This window comes from Bufo bufo, chromosome 3, assembly GCF_905171765.1.
Source record: "Bufo bufo chromosome 3, aBufBuf1.1, whole genome shotgun sequence".
Taxonomy (NCBI): Eukaryota; Metazoa; Chordata; class Amphibia; order Anura; family Bufonidae; genus Bufo; species Bufo bufo.
This window is the reverse complement of record NC_053391.1, coordinates 514,252,381-514,268,423: the sequence shown is the minus strand read 5'-3', so window position 1 is coordinate 514,268,423 and position 16,043 is coordinate 514,252,381.

Below are 16,043 nucleotides of genomic sequence, written 5' to 3'. Positions count from 1 at the left end.
TATGCAGATTATTACCGTACTTTTTGCCCTATAAGACGCAACTTTTTCCCCCCAAAAGTGATGGGAACAATAGCAGTGCGTCTTATGGGGCGAATGCTGCATTTTGCCGAACTGTCAATGATTTGCCGCACCGCGATGCCGTGCGGCGGGTGTATCAGCTGAGAGGGAGGAGGGGCTGGGGGCCTGCATCTGGTTTTATAATGGCAGTGGGGCCCGTGCAGTGACTGTATTCTACTACACGGGCCCCGCTCACTGTATATACCGTAATGTTATCTATAATTGTAGGCATTGTTAATATATACAAATTCAGGGCAATCAGCGCCTGTATTACTTACAACAAGCGCTCGGTAGCAGAGAGGAGGGAGGAGGCAGGCCGGGAGGACGGGCGCTGGCAGCATGTGTCACTACTTCATGCGCCTGCACCGCCCACTTTATGAATGAAGCAGGCGGCGTGGGCGCATGACGTAGTGACTCACGCTGGCAGCGCCCGTCCTCCCGGCCTGCCTCCTCCCTCCTCTCTGCTACCGAGCGCTTGTTGTAAGTAATACAGGCGCTGATACCCAGAATTTGTATATATTAACAATGCCTACAATTATAGATAACATTACGGTATATACAGTGAGCGGGACCCTTATAGTAGAATACAGTCACTGCACGGGCCACGCTGTCATTATAAAACCAGATGCAACCCCCACCCCCTGTATTGGGGGTCATTCACACTACAGGGACACTGCTATGGAGGAGATCTGTGGATGACACATATATGTGTCATCCACAGATCCCCCATAACAGTGTCATCCACAGATCCCCCATAACAGTGTCATCCACAGATCCCCCATAACAGTGTCATCCACAGATCCCCATAACAGTGCCATCCAGAGACCCCAATAAGAGCCATCCAGATATCCCCATAACAGTGTCACCCACAGATCCCCCATAACAGTGTCACCCACAGATCCCCCATAACAGTGTCACCCATAGATCCCCCATAACAGTGTCACCCACAGATCCCCCATAACAGTGTCACCCACAGATCCCCCATAACAGTGTCCTCAACAGATCCCCCATAATAGTGTCATCCACAGACCACCATTAGTTCAAATCCCACCAAAAGCACACCTTTTTGTTCAAAATATTTTTTCTCTTATTTTCCTCCTCAAAAACCTAGGTGCGTCTTATGGGCAGGTGCATCTTATAGGGCAAAAAATACGGTACACACTATCAGAGTCTGTCATTGTCCTGTCTGTCCTCTCTGTACTTCATGTCTCTTTATGAACTTCATTCCTACAGAGATTTAGCTAAAGTTCTTATCAGCTGTATTCAGGATCAAAATCCCTGACAAGCAGGGCAGAGAGGAGGATGAGGCAGCTCTTTACCTCAGTGTTGTGACGTAACTTGTCCTGCTGTGTGATTAGGACAGGTTTTGTGTGTACTAATAGAAGGCGGACATTTTATTTCTCCTAATGATTGCTCCCTAGACAAAACGAGCCATCGTAACTAGTGTTGAGCAAATCGAAGCATCCGAAATGGAATTCGATCCAAAGTTTAGGAAATATTTTATTCGTCATGAATCCGATTTTCCTGGCGCTTCTTGGTAACAAATGTTATTTTTTTCTAAAATTGTGGATGCACATGTTACACAGAGGAAGTAAGAAGCCCAGGAACGTGAGATCACCCATAATTCTGTGCAGCCAGCCAATCCGCTGTTAGCCATTCCCCTGTGATGTCACAGCCCTATAAAAACCTCATCCCATGCAGTCTCTGCCATTTCACTGTGAGCTGAGCATAGGGAGAGATGTGGCAAGCACTCATGGGTTACGGACAGTGTTGCTGAAAACACTGTAAAAAGAATATTGGATAGGGAGAGTGAAGGGACAGTGCTAGAAAATTGTAGGGAGAGCATAGGGAGACAGCAGGGAGACTGCAAGTTGAGTGTAATCACCGCCTGTATTTTGTTCAGCCGCTGCAACATTCATAGTTAATTTGTTATTTTACAGATAGACTTACTGTGCCTCAGTATTAAAGGGTGGTCTAATATATCACCGTGCGCATCTTTTTCAGCTGCTACCACTTTCATAGTTAATCAATTATTTTACAGATAGACTTACAGTGCTTCAATATTAAAGGGCGGTCCAACATATCACCATGTGCATCTTGCTCAACTGCTGCCACATTCATAGTTAATATTATATTACTGATTCAGTTACTGTACCATATGGTCAACAGACAGTTGCCTTGGCCCGCCAAAGGAACGGTCAGAGGCAAAAATGTTGCTGTAGCCGGCACAAGTAGCAGCAGAAGAGGCTGTAACAGGCCAAAACTGCCACTATTATCTAACAGTCGTGTTTTGACCAACAATCCAGCTGTCCTGGAATGGTTGACTGGCTCTTCAACATCATCTCAAGTAACAACAGATAGAGACAGCCAGGAATCGGTGGGTTCCTCTGGCACCACACTTAGTTGGCATGACCCAGGAACTGTCTCTGTGCCTTCACCTGTCCTGAACCTGCCTCTTGCTTTTGCTGCTCCTTTGGCTCACCAAGTAATGTATGCCGCTGTTTCTGCTTCGCTTTTCAGCAAGGATGAGCTTTGTGAGGGCAGTCAGCAGTTACAAGCCAGCACAGACTTAGAGGAGAGGTCCGCTGCAGACTCCTCTAAGCTTGCAACTACCGATGATGACAGTCGGGTGGAAGCCCATGTTATGAGAGATCAGGGATGTGCGCAAGAGACAGGCGAGGGTGACATACAGTACAGACCAAAAGTTTGGACACACCTTCTCATTCAAAGAGTTTTCTTTATTTTCATGACTATGAAGGCATCAAAACTATGAATTAACACATGTGGAATTATATACATAACAAACAAGTGTGAAACAACTGAAAATATGTCATATTCTAGGTTCTTCAAAGTAGCCACCTTTTGCTTTGATTACTGCTTTACACACTCTTGGCATTCTCTTGATGAGCTTCAAGAGGTAGTCCCCTGAAATGGTCTTCCAACAGTCTTCAAGGAGTTCCCAGAGATGCTTAGCACTTGTTGGCTCTTTTGCCTTCACTCTGCAGTCCAGCTCACCCCAAAACATCTCGATTGGGTTCAGGTCCGGTGACTGTGGAGGCCAGGTCATCTGGCGCAGCACCCCATCACTCTCCTTCATGGTCATATAGCCCTTACTTTCAAAGTTTTCCCAATTTTCCGGGTGACTGACTGACCTTCATTTCTTAAAGTAATGATGGCCACTCGTTTTTCTTTACTTAGCTGCTTTTTTCTTGCCATAATAAAAATTCTAACAGTCTATTCAGTAGGACTATCAGCTGTGTATCCACCTGACTTCTCCTCAACGCAACTGATGGTCCCAACCCCATTTATAAGGCAAGAAATCCCACTTATTAAACCTGACAGGGCACACCTGTGAAGTGAAAACCATTTCAGGTGACTACCTCTTAAAGCTCATCAAGAGAATGCCAAGAGTGTGCAAAGCAGTAATCAAAGCAAAGGGTGGCTACTTTGAAGAACCTAGAATATTATATATTTTCAGTTGTTTCACACTTGTTTGTTATGAATATAATTCCACATGTGTTAATTCATAGTTTTGATGCCTTCAGTGTGAATCTACAATTTTCATAGTCATGAAAATAAAGAAAACTCTTTGAATGAGAAGGTGTGTCCAAACTTTTGGTCTGTACTGTAAGTGACAACCAAACAGATGTAGATGATGATGTAGCCAATCGCACTTGTTTACTGGGTAAAGATGGGACATTGTCACAATCAGGGTCTGCAGGTGGAAGCAATGGGAGATCTGCAGCCAAGTGCAGGTGGGGTACACCCTCTGGTACTCAGGAGACTACCTATAAGGAACATAGTAGCAGTGCACAAGTTCATAAAAGCAGCGGCAGACATCATGCAGTGTTTGAGGGAAAATGCCGCACTCTGGGAATTTTTCACCAAGTCACTGGGGGATGTTAGTATGGCGGTATGCAGGATATGTGTGCAGAAGGTGAGGCATGGCCAGGGTGCTAATGTTGGCATGATAGCCCTGCATCAACACTTGGGGCATCACCATGTTACAGCCCAATGCAGCAAGCTCTGCATCTGCCACCGGCCCGCACCCCCTCTCCAGCAGTCAGGGCTCAACAATGTCAACAGAAGGAAGCTGTCATTCCTTCCCATTGACTTCAATGTTGTTTATTGCTCCTGATGCTCTTCCTAATACTACTCTTCGTCACTTGTTTCGACAGCAATAGATCACCAAGGTGATTGCAAAATGACAACAGTATGCATGCACTCATCCAACGTGACCTTGGCCAAGTACTGATGGCTTATGACTAGGGATAAGCGAACCCGAACTGTATAGTTCGGGTTCATACCGAATTTTGGGGTGTCCGTGACACGGACCCGAACCCGAACATTTTTGTAAAAGTCCGGGTTCGGGTTCGGTGTTCGGCGCTTTCTTGGCGCTTTTTGAAAGGCTGCAAAGCAGCCAATCAACAAGCGTCATACTACTTGCCCCAAGAGGCCATCACAGCCATGCCTACTATTGGCATGGCTGTGATTGGCCAGTGCAGCATGTGACCCAGCCTCTATATAAGCTTGGGTCACGTAGCGCTGCACGTCACTCTGCTGATACAAGCGTAGGGAGAGGTTGCAGCTGCGACGTTAGGGCGAGATTAGGCAGATTAACTCCTCCAAAAGACTTCATTCAGTGATCGATCTACAGCTGTGGATCATTGAACTGCTTCTATTCAATTGCTCAGTGTTTTTAGGCTCCCCAGAGCGTTTTTCAGTCACTTTTTTCTGGGGTGATCGGCGGCCATTTTGTGGCTTGTGGTGCGCCAGCACAAGCTACCACCAAGTGCATTTAACCATCAATAGTGTGGTTATTTATTGCTATATCCTACATCAGGGTCAAGCTTTCATCAAGTGCATTTAACCATCAATAGTGTGGTTATTTTTTGGCCATATACTACATCAGGTGCAGGCTGAGCCTGTGTCACCCAAATGCATTTAACCATCAATAGTGTGGTTATTTTTTGCTATATCCTACATCAGGGTCAAGCTTTAATCAAGTGCATTTAACCATCAATAGTGTGGTTATTTTTTGGCCATATACTACATCAGGTGCAGGCTGAGCCTGTGTCACCCAAATGCATTTAACCATCAATAGTGTGGTTATTTTTTGGCCATATACTACATCAGGGGCAAGTTGAGCCTGTCACCCAGCGCCTAAAAAATAGGCCTGACATTTATTTTAGCTGGTCCAGTTATTTTTAGTGACCGTCAAAGCACAGTTTTTGTTCTGGGTTGAAAAACAATTCCCAAATTTGCAATTCTCAAAATTAGTGGTTTCTGCTGTATCAGGCCTACTTTAAATCTATCCCTAAAAGGGTATATTAGATTCAAGGTGCTGATAGGGTAATTCTGAAAAACTTAACACACACGCTACAGTGCAGATACAAGTCTAATTCTGTGATTAAACGTATACCTGTCACACAGCGCCTAAAAAATAGGCCTCACATTTATATTCAGCTAAATCTGTCATTACTGGTGTGCCTGTATTAGTGTAATACGGTACCTAAATAGATAGCCAGATAGTGTTAGGTGTCTGTAAAAAAAAGGCCTGAATTTTAATTCAATACATTGGCCCGAATAATATTTTTCTTATTGTGGTGAACGGTAACAATGAGGAAAACATCTAGTAAGGGACGCGGACGTGGACATGGTCGTGGTGGTGTTAGTGGACCCTCTGGTGCTGGGGGAGGACGTGGCCGTTCTGCCACAGCCACACGTCCTAGTGTACCAACTACCTCAGGTCCCAGTAGCCGCCAGAATTTACAGGGATATTTGGTGGGGCCCAATGCCGTTCTAAGGATGGTAAGGCCTGAGCAGGTACAGGCATTAGTCAATTGGGTGGCCGACAGTGCATCCAGCACGTTCACATTATCTCCCACCCAGTCTTCTGCAGAAAGCGCACAGATGGCGCATGAAAACCAAGCCCATCAGTCTGTCACATCATCCCCATGCATATCAGGGAAACTGTCTGAGCCTCAAGTTATGCAGCAGTCTCTTATGCTGTTTGAAGACTCTGCTGCCAGGGTTTCCCAAGGGCATCCACCTAGCCCTTCCCCAGGGGTGGAAGAGATGGAATGCACTAACGCACAACCACTTATGTTTCCTGATGATGAGGACATGGGAATACCACCTCAGCACGTCTCTGATGATGACGAAATACAGGTGCCAACTGCTGCGTCTTTCTGCAGTGTGCAGACTGAACAGGAGGTCAGGGATCAAGACTGGGTGGAAGACGATGCAGGGGACGATGAGGTCCTAGACCCCACATGGAATGAAGGTCGTGCCACTGACTTTCACAGTTCAGAAGAAGAGGCAGTGGTGAGACCGAGCCAACAGCGTAGCAAAAGAGGGAGCAGTGGGCAAAATCAGAACACCCGCCGCCAAGAGACTACGCCTGCTACTGACCGCCGCCATCTGGGACCGAGCACCCCAAAGGCAGCTTCAAGGAGTTCCCTGGCATGGCACTTCTTCAAACAATGTGCTGACGACAAGACCCGAGTGGTTTGCACGCTGTGCCATCAGAGCCTGAAGCGAGGCATTAACGTTCTGAACCTTAGCACAACCTGCATGACCAGGCACCTGCATGCAAAGCATGAACTGCAGTGGAGTAAACACCTTAAAAACAAGGAAGCCACTCAGGCTCACACTGCTACCTCTTCTGCTGCTGCCGCCTCGGCCTCTTCTGCTGCTGCCGCCGCCTCGGCCTCTTCCTCCGCCTCTGGAGGGACGTTGGCACTTGCCGCCCAGCAAACATGGGATGTACCACCAACACCACCACCTGCGTCACCAAGCATCTCAACCATGTCACACGGCAGCGTTCAGCTCTCCATCTCACAAACATTTGAGAGAAAGCGTAAATTCCCACCTAGCCACTCTCGATCCCTGGCCCTGAATGCCAGCATTTCTAAACTACTGGCCTATGAAATGCTGTCATTTAGGCTGGTGGACACAAACAGCTTCAAACAGCTCATGTCGCTTGCTGTCCCACAGTATGTTGTTCCCAGCCGGCACTACTTCTACAAGAGAGCCGTGCCTTCCCTGCACAACCAAGTATCCGATAAAATCAAGTGTGCACTGCGCAACGCCATCTGTGGCAAGGTCCACCTAACCACAGATACGTGGACCAGTAAGCACGGCCAGGGACGCTATATCTCCCTAACTGCACACTGGGTAAATGTAGTGGCGGCTGGGCCCCAGGCGGAGAGCTGTTTGGCGCACGTCCTTCCGCCGCCAAGGATCGCAGGGCAACATTCTTTGCCTCCTGTCTCCTCCTCCTCCTACTCAGCTTCCTCCTCCTCTTCTTCCACCTGCTCATCCAGTCAGCCACACACCTTCACCACCAACTTCAGCACAGCCCGGGGTAAACGTCAGCAGGCCATTCTGAAACTCATATGTTTGGGGGACAGGCCCCACACCGCACAGGAGTTGTGGCGGGGTATAGAACAACAGACCGACGAGTGGTTGCTTCCGGTGAGCCTCAAGCCTGGCCTGGTGGTGTGCGATAATGGGCGAAATCTCGTTGCAGCTCTGGGACTAGCCGGTTTGACGCACATCCCTTGCCTGGCGCATGTGCTGAATTTGGTGGTGCAGAAGTTCGTTCACAACTACCCCGACATGTCAGAGCTGCTGCATAAAGTGCGGGCCGTCTGTTCGCGCTTCCGGCGTTCACACCCTGCCGCTGCTCGCCTGTCTGCGCTACAGCGTAACTTCGGCCTTCCCGCTCACCGCCTCATATGCGACGTGCCCATTAGGTGGAACTCCACCTTGCACATGCTGGACAGACTGTGCGAGCAGCAGCAGGCCATAGTGGAGTTTCAGCTGCAGCACGCACGGGTCAGTCGCACTGCGGATCAGCCCCACTTCACCACCAATGACTGGGCCTCCATGCGAGACCTGTGTGCCCTGTTGCGCTGTTTCGAGTACTCCACCAACATGGCCAGTGGCGATGACGCCGTTATCAGCGTTACAATACCACTTCTATGTCTCCTTGAGAAAACACTTAGGGCGATGATGGAAGAGGAGGTGGCCCAGGAGGAAGAGGAGGAAGAGGGGTCATTTTTAGCACTTTCAGGCCAGTCTCTTCGAAGTGACTCAGAGGGAGGTTTTTTGCAACAGCAGAGGCCAGGTACAAATGTGGCCAGACAGGGCCCACTACTGGAGGACGAGGAGGACGAGGATGAGGAAGAGGTGGAGGTGGAGGTGGAGGAGGATGAGGATGAAGCAGGTTCACAGCGGGCTGGCACCCAACGCAGCTCGGGCCCATCACTGGTGCGTGGCTTGGGGGAAACACAGGACGATGACGATACGCCTCCCACAGTGGACAGCTTGTCCTTACCTCTGGGCAGCCTGGCACACATGAGCGACTACATGCTGCAGTGCCTGCGCAACGAGAGCAGACTTGCCCACATTTTAACGTGTGCGGACTACTGGGTTGCCACCCTGCTGGATCCCCGGTACAAAGACAATGTGCCCACCTAACTTCCTACACTGGAGCGTGATAGGAAGATGCGCGAGTACAAGCGCACGTTGGTAGACGCGCTACTGAGAGCATTCCCAAATGTCACAGGGGAACCAGTGGAAGCTCAAGGCGAAGGCAGAGGAGGAGCAAGAGGTCGCCAATGCAGCTGTGTCACGGCCAGCTCCTCTGAGGGCAGGGTTAGCATGGCAGAGATGTGGAAAAGTTTTGTCACCACGCCACAGCTAACTGCACCACCACCTGATACGGAACGTGTTAGCAGGAGGCAACATTTCAATAACATGGTGGAACAGTACCTGTGCACACCCCTCCACGTACTGACTGATGGTTCGGCCCCATTCAACTTCTGGGTCTCCAAATTGTCCACATGGCCAGAGCTAGCCTTTTATGCCTTGGATGTGCTGGCCTGCCCGGCGGCCAGCGTTTTGTCTGAACGTGTATTCAGCACGGCAGGGGGCGTCATTACAGACAAACGCAGCCGCCTGTCTACAGCCAATGTGGACAAGCTGACGTTCATAAAAATGAACCAGGATTGGATCCCACAGGACCTGTCCATCCCTTGTGTAGATTAGACATTAACTACCTCCCCTTAACAATATATTATTGTACTCCAGGGCACTTCCTCATTCAATCCAATTTTTATTTTCATTTTACCATTATATTGCGGGGCAACCCAAAGTTGAATGAACCTCTCCTCTGTCTGGGTGCCGGGGCCTAAATATGTGACAGTGGCCTGTTCCAGTGGTGGGTGACGTGAAGCCTGATTCTCTGCTATAACATGAAGACTGATTCTGTGCTGACATGAAGACAGATTCTCTGTTACGGGACCTCTCTCCTCTGCCTGGGTGCCTGGGCCTAAATGTGTGACAGTGGCCTGTTCCAGTGGTGGGTGACGTGAAGCCTGATTCTCTGCTATGACATGAAGACTGATTCTCTGCTGACATGAAGCCAGATTCTCTGTTACGGGACCTCTCTCCTCTGTCTGGGTGCCGGGGCCTAAATATGTGACAGTGGCCTGTTCCAGTGGTGGGTGACGTGAAGCCTGATTCTCTGCTATGACATGAAGACTGATTCTCTGCTGACATGAAGCCAGATTCTCTGCTATGGCATGAAGAGACTGATTCTCTGCTGATGTGAAGCCAGATTCTCTGCTATGGGACCTCTGTCCAATTGATATTGGTTAATTTTTATTTTTTTTATTTTTATTTTAATTCATTTCCCTATCCACATTTGTTTGCAGGGGATTTACCTACATGTTGCTGCCTTTTGCAGCCCTCTAGCTCTTTCCTGGGCTGTTTTACAGCCTTTTTAGTGCCGAAAAGTTCGGGTCCCCATTGACTTCAATGGGGTTCGGGTTCGGGACGAAGTTCGGGTCGGGTTCGGATCCCGAACCCGAACATTTCCGGGAAGTTCGGCCGAACTTCTCGAACCCGAACATCCAGGTGTTCGCTCAACTCTACTTATGACCCCCCAAGTTGGAGAGTCCCAAACCAACATCACTTTTCCCAAAAAGCTGTACCAGCCCTGTACACATAGGTTGAGCAGAAGTCCTTGGGCCTCCCGGTGTATGATAGAGTTCATATTTTGTCTGCACTGCGTCAGGGAGGGCTGACCAATGCGCCCTGCATGGCGCACGTCTTCTATCTCATTGTCACCTGGTACCTCAAGTCTTCCACTGAACTGCAAGAGCTGTGCATGCACTTCAGTCACTCTTACCTTGGAAAACACACCCTCCTTGAGCTGCAAAGGTAAAATTCTCTTCCCTAACATCGCCATTGACTGTATGAGCAGAGGAAGGCAGTCAACAATTTCTTAATGCAGCAGACAGACAAGTTTACTCCCCGATGTAACTTCCACAATAGCCAGTGGCAACTCATGCATGACACGTGCCATTTGTTCAGGCGCTTTGCGGAGGCCATTTTATTTGTCAGTCAGCAGAACTACGGGATAAATGATGTAATTCCACTCCTTCAAGTCATGGAGGGGATGCTTAGAAATCTGATTGGCAAGCCGACAGAAGACGTGGCGCCTACATCTCACAGTAGCCCTTAGTAGGATGAACTGGCAGAGGAATAGGAGGACATAAACGCCTAGGAATGTTATACACAGCTAGTTGGTTTATATGCGCAAGCGACAAAAGAGGAGCAGGAGGAGCATGATGTGCTGGAGGGTGACAACAAAGATTACCCTAACAGATCGTGGCAGTATGCAGTGGAGATGGAGGCAGGGAGGCCCTCTGAGTCCCTTGCGCAAATGGCCAGATGCATGCTGTCACGTTTGTGTAGCGACAGCCGCATTGTCAGGATTCTGCAGAGGGACGGCTACTGGCTATCTATATTGTTAGACCCTTGCTACCCTTCAAAAATGGGGGCAATTTTCCGACCTTCTGAGAGGGATGGAAAAATTGACTACTATAGAGACATGCTGTGTAGTCGGTTGGTCGCTGCCTTCGAGTGCCATCGCCTGTCCTCAGGAAGGTCTAACCAGGGGGACCCTTTCGCGCACACGCTTCACTGTCATGACTTGGGGGTGGGGGCATGCTCGGACTGGCCCCCCGGGGAGCCGGTGAAATCCTCGGTGGGCCCCTTGCTTGTCTGCCTATACTAGTCAGCGGCACCTCCAGCTGCCTGCTGACAAGTAGCTCCTAGCAAGCAGCAAGATGATCTGGACTGTCATCCAGCTGCTTGTCCTGCATAGCTAGCACAATGATGCCGGCACCATCTTCCTCAACTTTTGACCATTCCTCCTGACCTCTGCTCTCACTATGTGCATCCATCATCCAGCTGACACTGCACTCAGAGAGAGAGATCTCCTGCGCCAGCCCCCCATTCTAGAGGCTGAGCAGAGCGCAGGAGTTCAGTGTGGGAGAATGTGATGATAGGGCAGGAGAAGAGAAGCAGGAGGCTCAAATAAAGCTACAAAAGTGTGTCCAGCCAGGCCAGTCCCCAAGTCCCTAAAGTAATGGAAGAAAATGTATTTACTGTTAAAAGAATAAATGTTCATATTTTTACTGTTCTCCCCTCTGAAAATTACAACTCCCAGCATGCCCTGTCAGATGCAGATCTTCAGAATATGCTGAGAATTGCAGTTTTCCTCACTGCAAAATGCCATACTCCTAGGGCCTATTCACACCATGTGCTGTGGCTTCTGCTGCTACAGTCCTGATCAAAAGTTTAAGACCACTTGAAAAATGGCAAAAAATCATATTTAGCATGGCTGGATCTTAACAAGGTTCCAAGTAGAGCTTCAACATGCAACAAGAAGAAACCTATAACCAGAAAATGTCTACGTAAAATGTTGCAGATAAGGGGGTATTCTACACTAAAATTAGTGACAAAAGTCGCAGGGTTGCTCGAATTTCGACTGCGGACCTGAACATTCTTATTTCGATTTTTTCTCTTCTTTTTGTTCGCATTCTTAGTTCGAGCAAATATAAGCGACTCCCTATCCACCGAAGTTGCATATTCCTTGGCTTTTCAAATATTTTCTCTCGAATATCCCCTGATCTGCAACCTGGTCGAAATATCAGATGCCTCTTTCACAAATAGATCAAAAGATGAGCAATTTCGACGTGCCCTCAACATCTCCCCTTTGGGTATATTTTTGGCCACATGTGGGTGATGGCAGGATGATGCATGAAGCAATGTATTCTCAGCTTTAACCTTACGATGTGTACAGGTACTAACTTTTTTGGACATATGATCAGCCGATAATACTAGGTCCAAAAAGACAATTGAGGTAGGATCGCTGATCATAGTCAGTTTGATCGATGGAATACAACCATTCAGAAAGTCCACAAATGATATCAAATCTTCTGCATCACCCCGCCAAACCCACAACATGTCGTCAATAAAACGCCCATACCATTTCAGAGATGTTAAATATGGGTTATGGTCTGAAAATAAAAAATTAATCCCACCATGACATGAACACATTTGCCACTGAAGGCGAAAATTTAGCACCCATTGAAACTCCGGATATCTGTAGGTAATATAAACCATTAAACATAAAATAGTTGAGTTTAAGTAAAAAATCGGTACATATACAGATATAATCACGGAGTTCCAAGGTGTAATTGCTGAATACATCTAAAAATCATATCAAGGCTGAGATCGCCAGGTGGTGGGGGATATTGGTATACAAAGAGTTTATGTCTGCAGTGACCCACACAAACACCTCCTCCTATACGAATTGATGGAAATTCTGAAGTACACTACATGTATCTCTCAGATAGCCAGGTATGTGAGGTACAAGGGGTTGCAACAAGGAATCAACCCATTCTGACAGTCGTTCCGAGTACGACCCCAATTCCAGCAACAATCGGTCTTAATGGTGGAGGGAAACCCTCCTTATGCACCTTCGGAAGAGCATGGAATATGGGTGTACTCGGATGTTTGACATATATAAAATCCCTCTCCTTTTCAGATAGGATGCCAAGGTGCACCCCTTCTTGAAGGATATCGTACAGCCTGGATTGATATTGGGGGAGAGGGGTAGTTGCCAGAGATAAATACACTTCACTGTCTTTTAACATATTCTCAATTTGTGTTTTATAAACCTCACTATCTAGCAACACCACCGCTCCCCCCTTATCATCCCTCCGGACGACAACATCCTTCATATCAGACAGACTCACTAGAGCCGTATATTCTTCCTTTGATAAGTTTCTCTGTCGGTCATTACTTCTGATATGATCCCTAAGAGTGCATAGATCTTTCACCACTAAGTCTTGGAATCTATCGAGAGCCAGGGACCTCGATTGTATGGGATAAAAATCCCTATTTGAGGTTTTAAAACCAACAGAAGAATTCTGTAGAGGTGTATCCTCTGGCTCTCCATACATTCCCTGCAGTGAGGACACAAGAACAAGCTCAGAAAAATCAAAGACATTCTGATTACAACACACATTATTATCATCAGATGAAATCATGGCTTGTGAAATATCGTCCGGGGCTGTTGATTGCCCCCCATCAACATTTTCATCCATATGGGAAAAATGCTTCCTTAAGTTGAGGTTTCTTGCCAGGCGATTCACATCTATAATTGTGCGATAAAGGTCAAAATGGCAGGACGGGGAGAAAGAAAGATCTTTGCATAATACTTTCTCCTGCACAGATGAAATGATTTTAGAAGAAAGATTAATTACCTGTATATCATCCGACACTATTTTCGACGGGCAGGATAGCGTCGGTCCTTTGTGATGCTTTCTCCCCGCCCTGCGTTTTTTGCCTGCATCCTATGCCCAGCGCTCTCCTTCTCTTTGGCCGCTGGAACATGATTTCTCGAATTTTCACCCTCATGGGCTGCAGAGACATCCATATTTTCCATACGATCAGAAACTGTATCCTGGGGGTCCATTTCTGTTGAACTAAAGGATACCCTTGAGTCTCGTCTATTCCTGGAGCGATTCATCTTTTTCAGAATAGATCGAGGGGTGCCCGATTTGCTGTTGGACCATGTATATACTGTGTTGCTACTATAGTCCAGTAAATGTCGATTAAACTTGCCCTGCTTAAAGACAGTGAAGTGTATTTACCTCTGGCAACTACCCCTCTCCCCCAATATCAGTCCAGGCTGTACGACATCCTTCAAGAAGGGGTGCACCTTGGCATCCTATCTGAAAAGAAGAGGGATTTTATATATGTCAAACATCCGAGTACACCCATATTCCATGCTCTTCCGAAGGTGCATAAGGAGGGTTTCCCTCCACCATTAAGACCGATTGTTGCTGGAATTGGGTCGTACTCGGAACGACTGTCAGAATGGGTTGATTCCTTGTTGCAACCCCTTGTACCTCACATACCTGGCTATCTGAGAGATACATGTAGTGTACTTCAGAATTTCCATCAATTCGTATGGGAGGAGGAGTTTGTGTGGGTCACTGCAGACATAAACTCTTTGTATACCAATATCCCCCACCACCTGGCAATCTCAGCCTTGATATGGTTTTTAGATGTATTCAGCAATTACACCTTGGAACTCCGTGATTATATCTGTATATGTACCGATTTTTTACTTAAACACAACTATTTTATGTTTAATGGTTTATATTACCTACAGATATCCGGAGTTTCAATGGGTGCCAAATTTTCGCCTTCAGTGGCAAATGTGTTCATGTCATGGTGGGAGATGAATTTTTTATTTTCAGACCATAACCCATATTTAACATCTCTGAAATGGTATGGGCGTTTCATTGACGACATGTTGTGGGTTTGGCGGGGTGATGCAGAAGATTTGATATCATTTGTGGACTTTCTGAATGGTTGTATTCCATCGATCAAACTGACTATGATCAGCGATCCTACCTCAATTGTCTTTTTGGACCTAGTATTATCGGCTGATCATATGACCAAAAAAGTTAGTATCTGTACACATCGTAAGGTTACAGCTGGGAATACATTGCTTCATGCATCATCCTGCCATCCCCCACATGTGGCCAAAAATATACCGAAAGGGGAGATGTTGAAGGCACGTCGAAATTGCTCATCTTTTGATCTATTTGTGAAAGAGGCATCTGATATTTCGACCAGGTTGCAGATCAGGGGATATTCGAGAGAAAATATTTGAAAAGCCAAGGAATATGCAACTTCGGTGGATAGAGAGTCGCTTATATTTGCTCGAACTAAGAATGCGAACAAAAAGAAGAGAAAAAATCGAAATAAGAATGTTCAGGTCCGCAGTCGAAATTCGAGCAACCCTGCGACTTTTGTCACTAATTTTAGTGTAGAATACTCCCTTATCTGCAACATTTTACGTAGACATTTTCCGGTTATAGGTTTTGATGAAGGTTGGGGGGACATCGCGGAGGCAGGCATTAGATGTATCGCGAAAAAAGCACCAACAGTAGGACAAAAAGTCAGTCCTAGTCTGTATATGGAAAACGCAAGGTGTGAACTGGTCTGGCTGAACACTAAAGGAAACTTCAAATGTGGAAGTAAAAAATGTATATGTTGCACGTACATGTCAGTGAGTAAAGATATTGCATCTACATCGAACAACAGCATACACAAAATGCGGCAATATATCAATTGCAATACAGAGTATGTAGTCTATGTCGTCACATGCCGTGCCTGTATGTTGCAATATGTGAGATGTACAATCAACCAGCTCAAATTGAGAATTCGTAAGCATCTGTGCGACATCCCACATATCGCAACACGCAATGTTTCAGCGGCCACATCACACTTTGCGGTAGTACATAAGGGCGATACCTCTGCGTTTTGTGTGCAAGGAATTGAGAGAGTCACGGCTCCAGTCAGAGGAGGAGACCATAGGCAAAAATTATACAGTCGTGAAACATACTGGATGTTTAATTTAGGAACATGTATACCTAAAGGATTGAATAGGAAACATGACCTAACTTTACAATATAAATGAAGTGTTTTTTGTCTTTTCTGAAACTGTGGATCACTTCCCACCTGATTGGAATTGTTTCTCCTAGTGATTAACAGGTCAGGAACACCTGATGCTGTTCTAGAGCATGGAAACTAACCAATCAAAT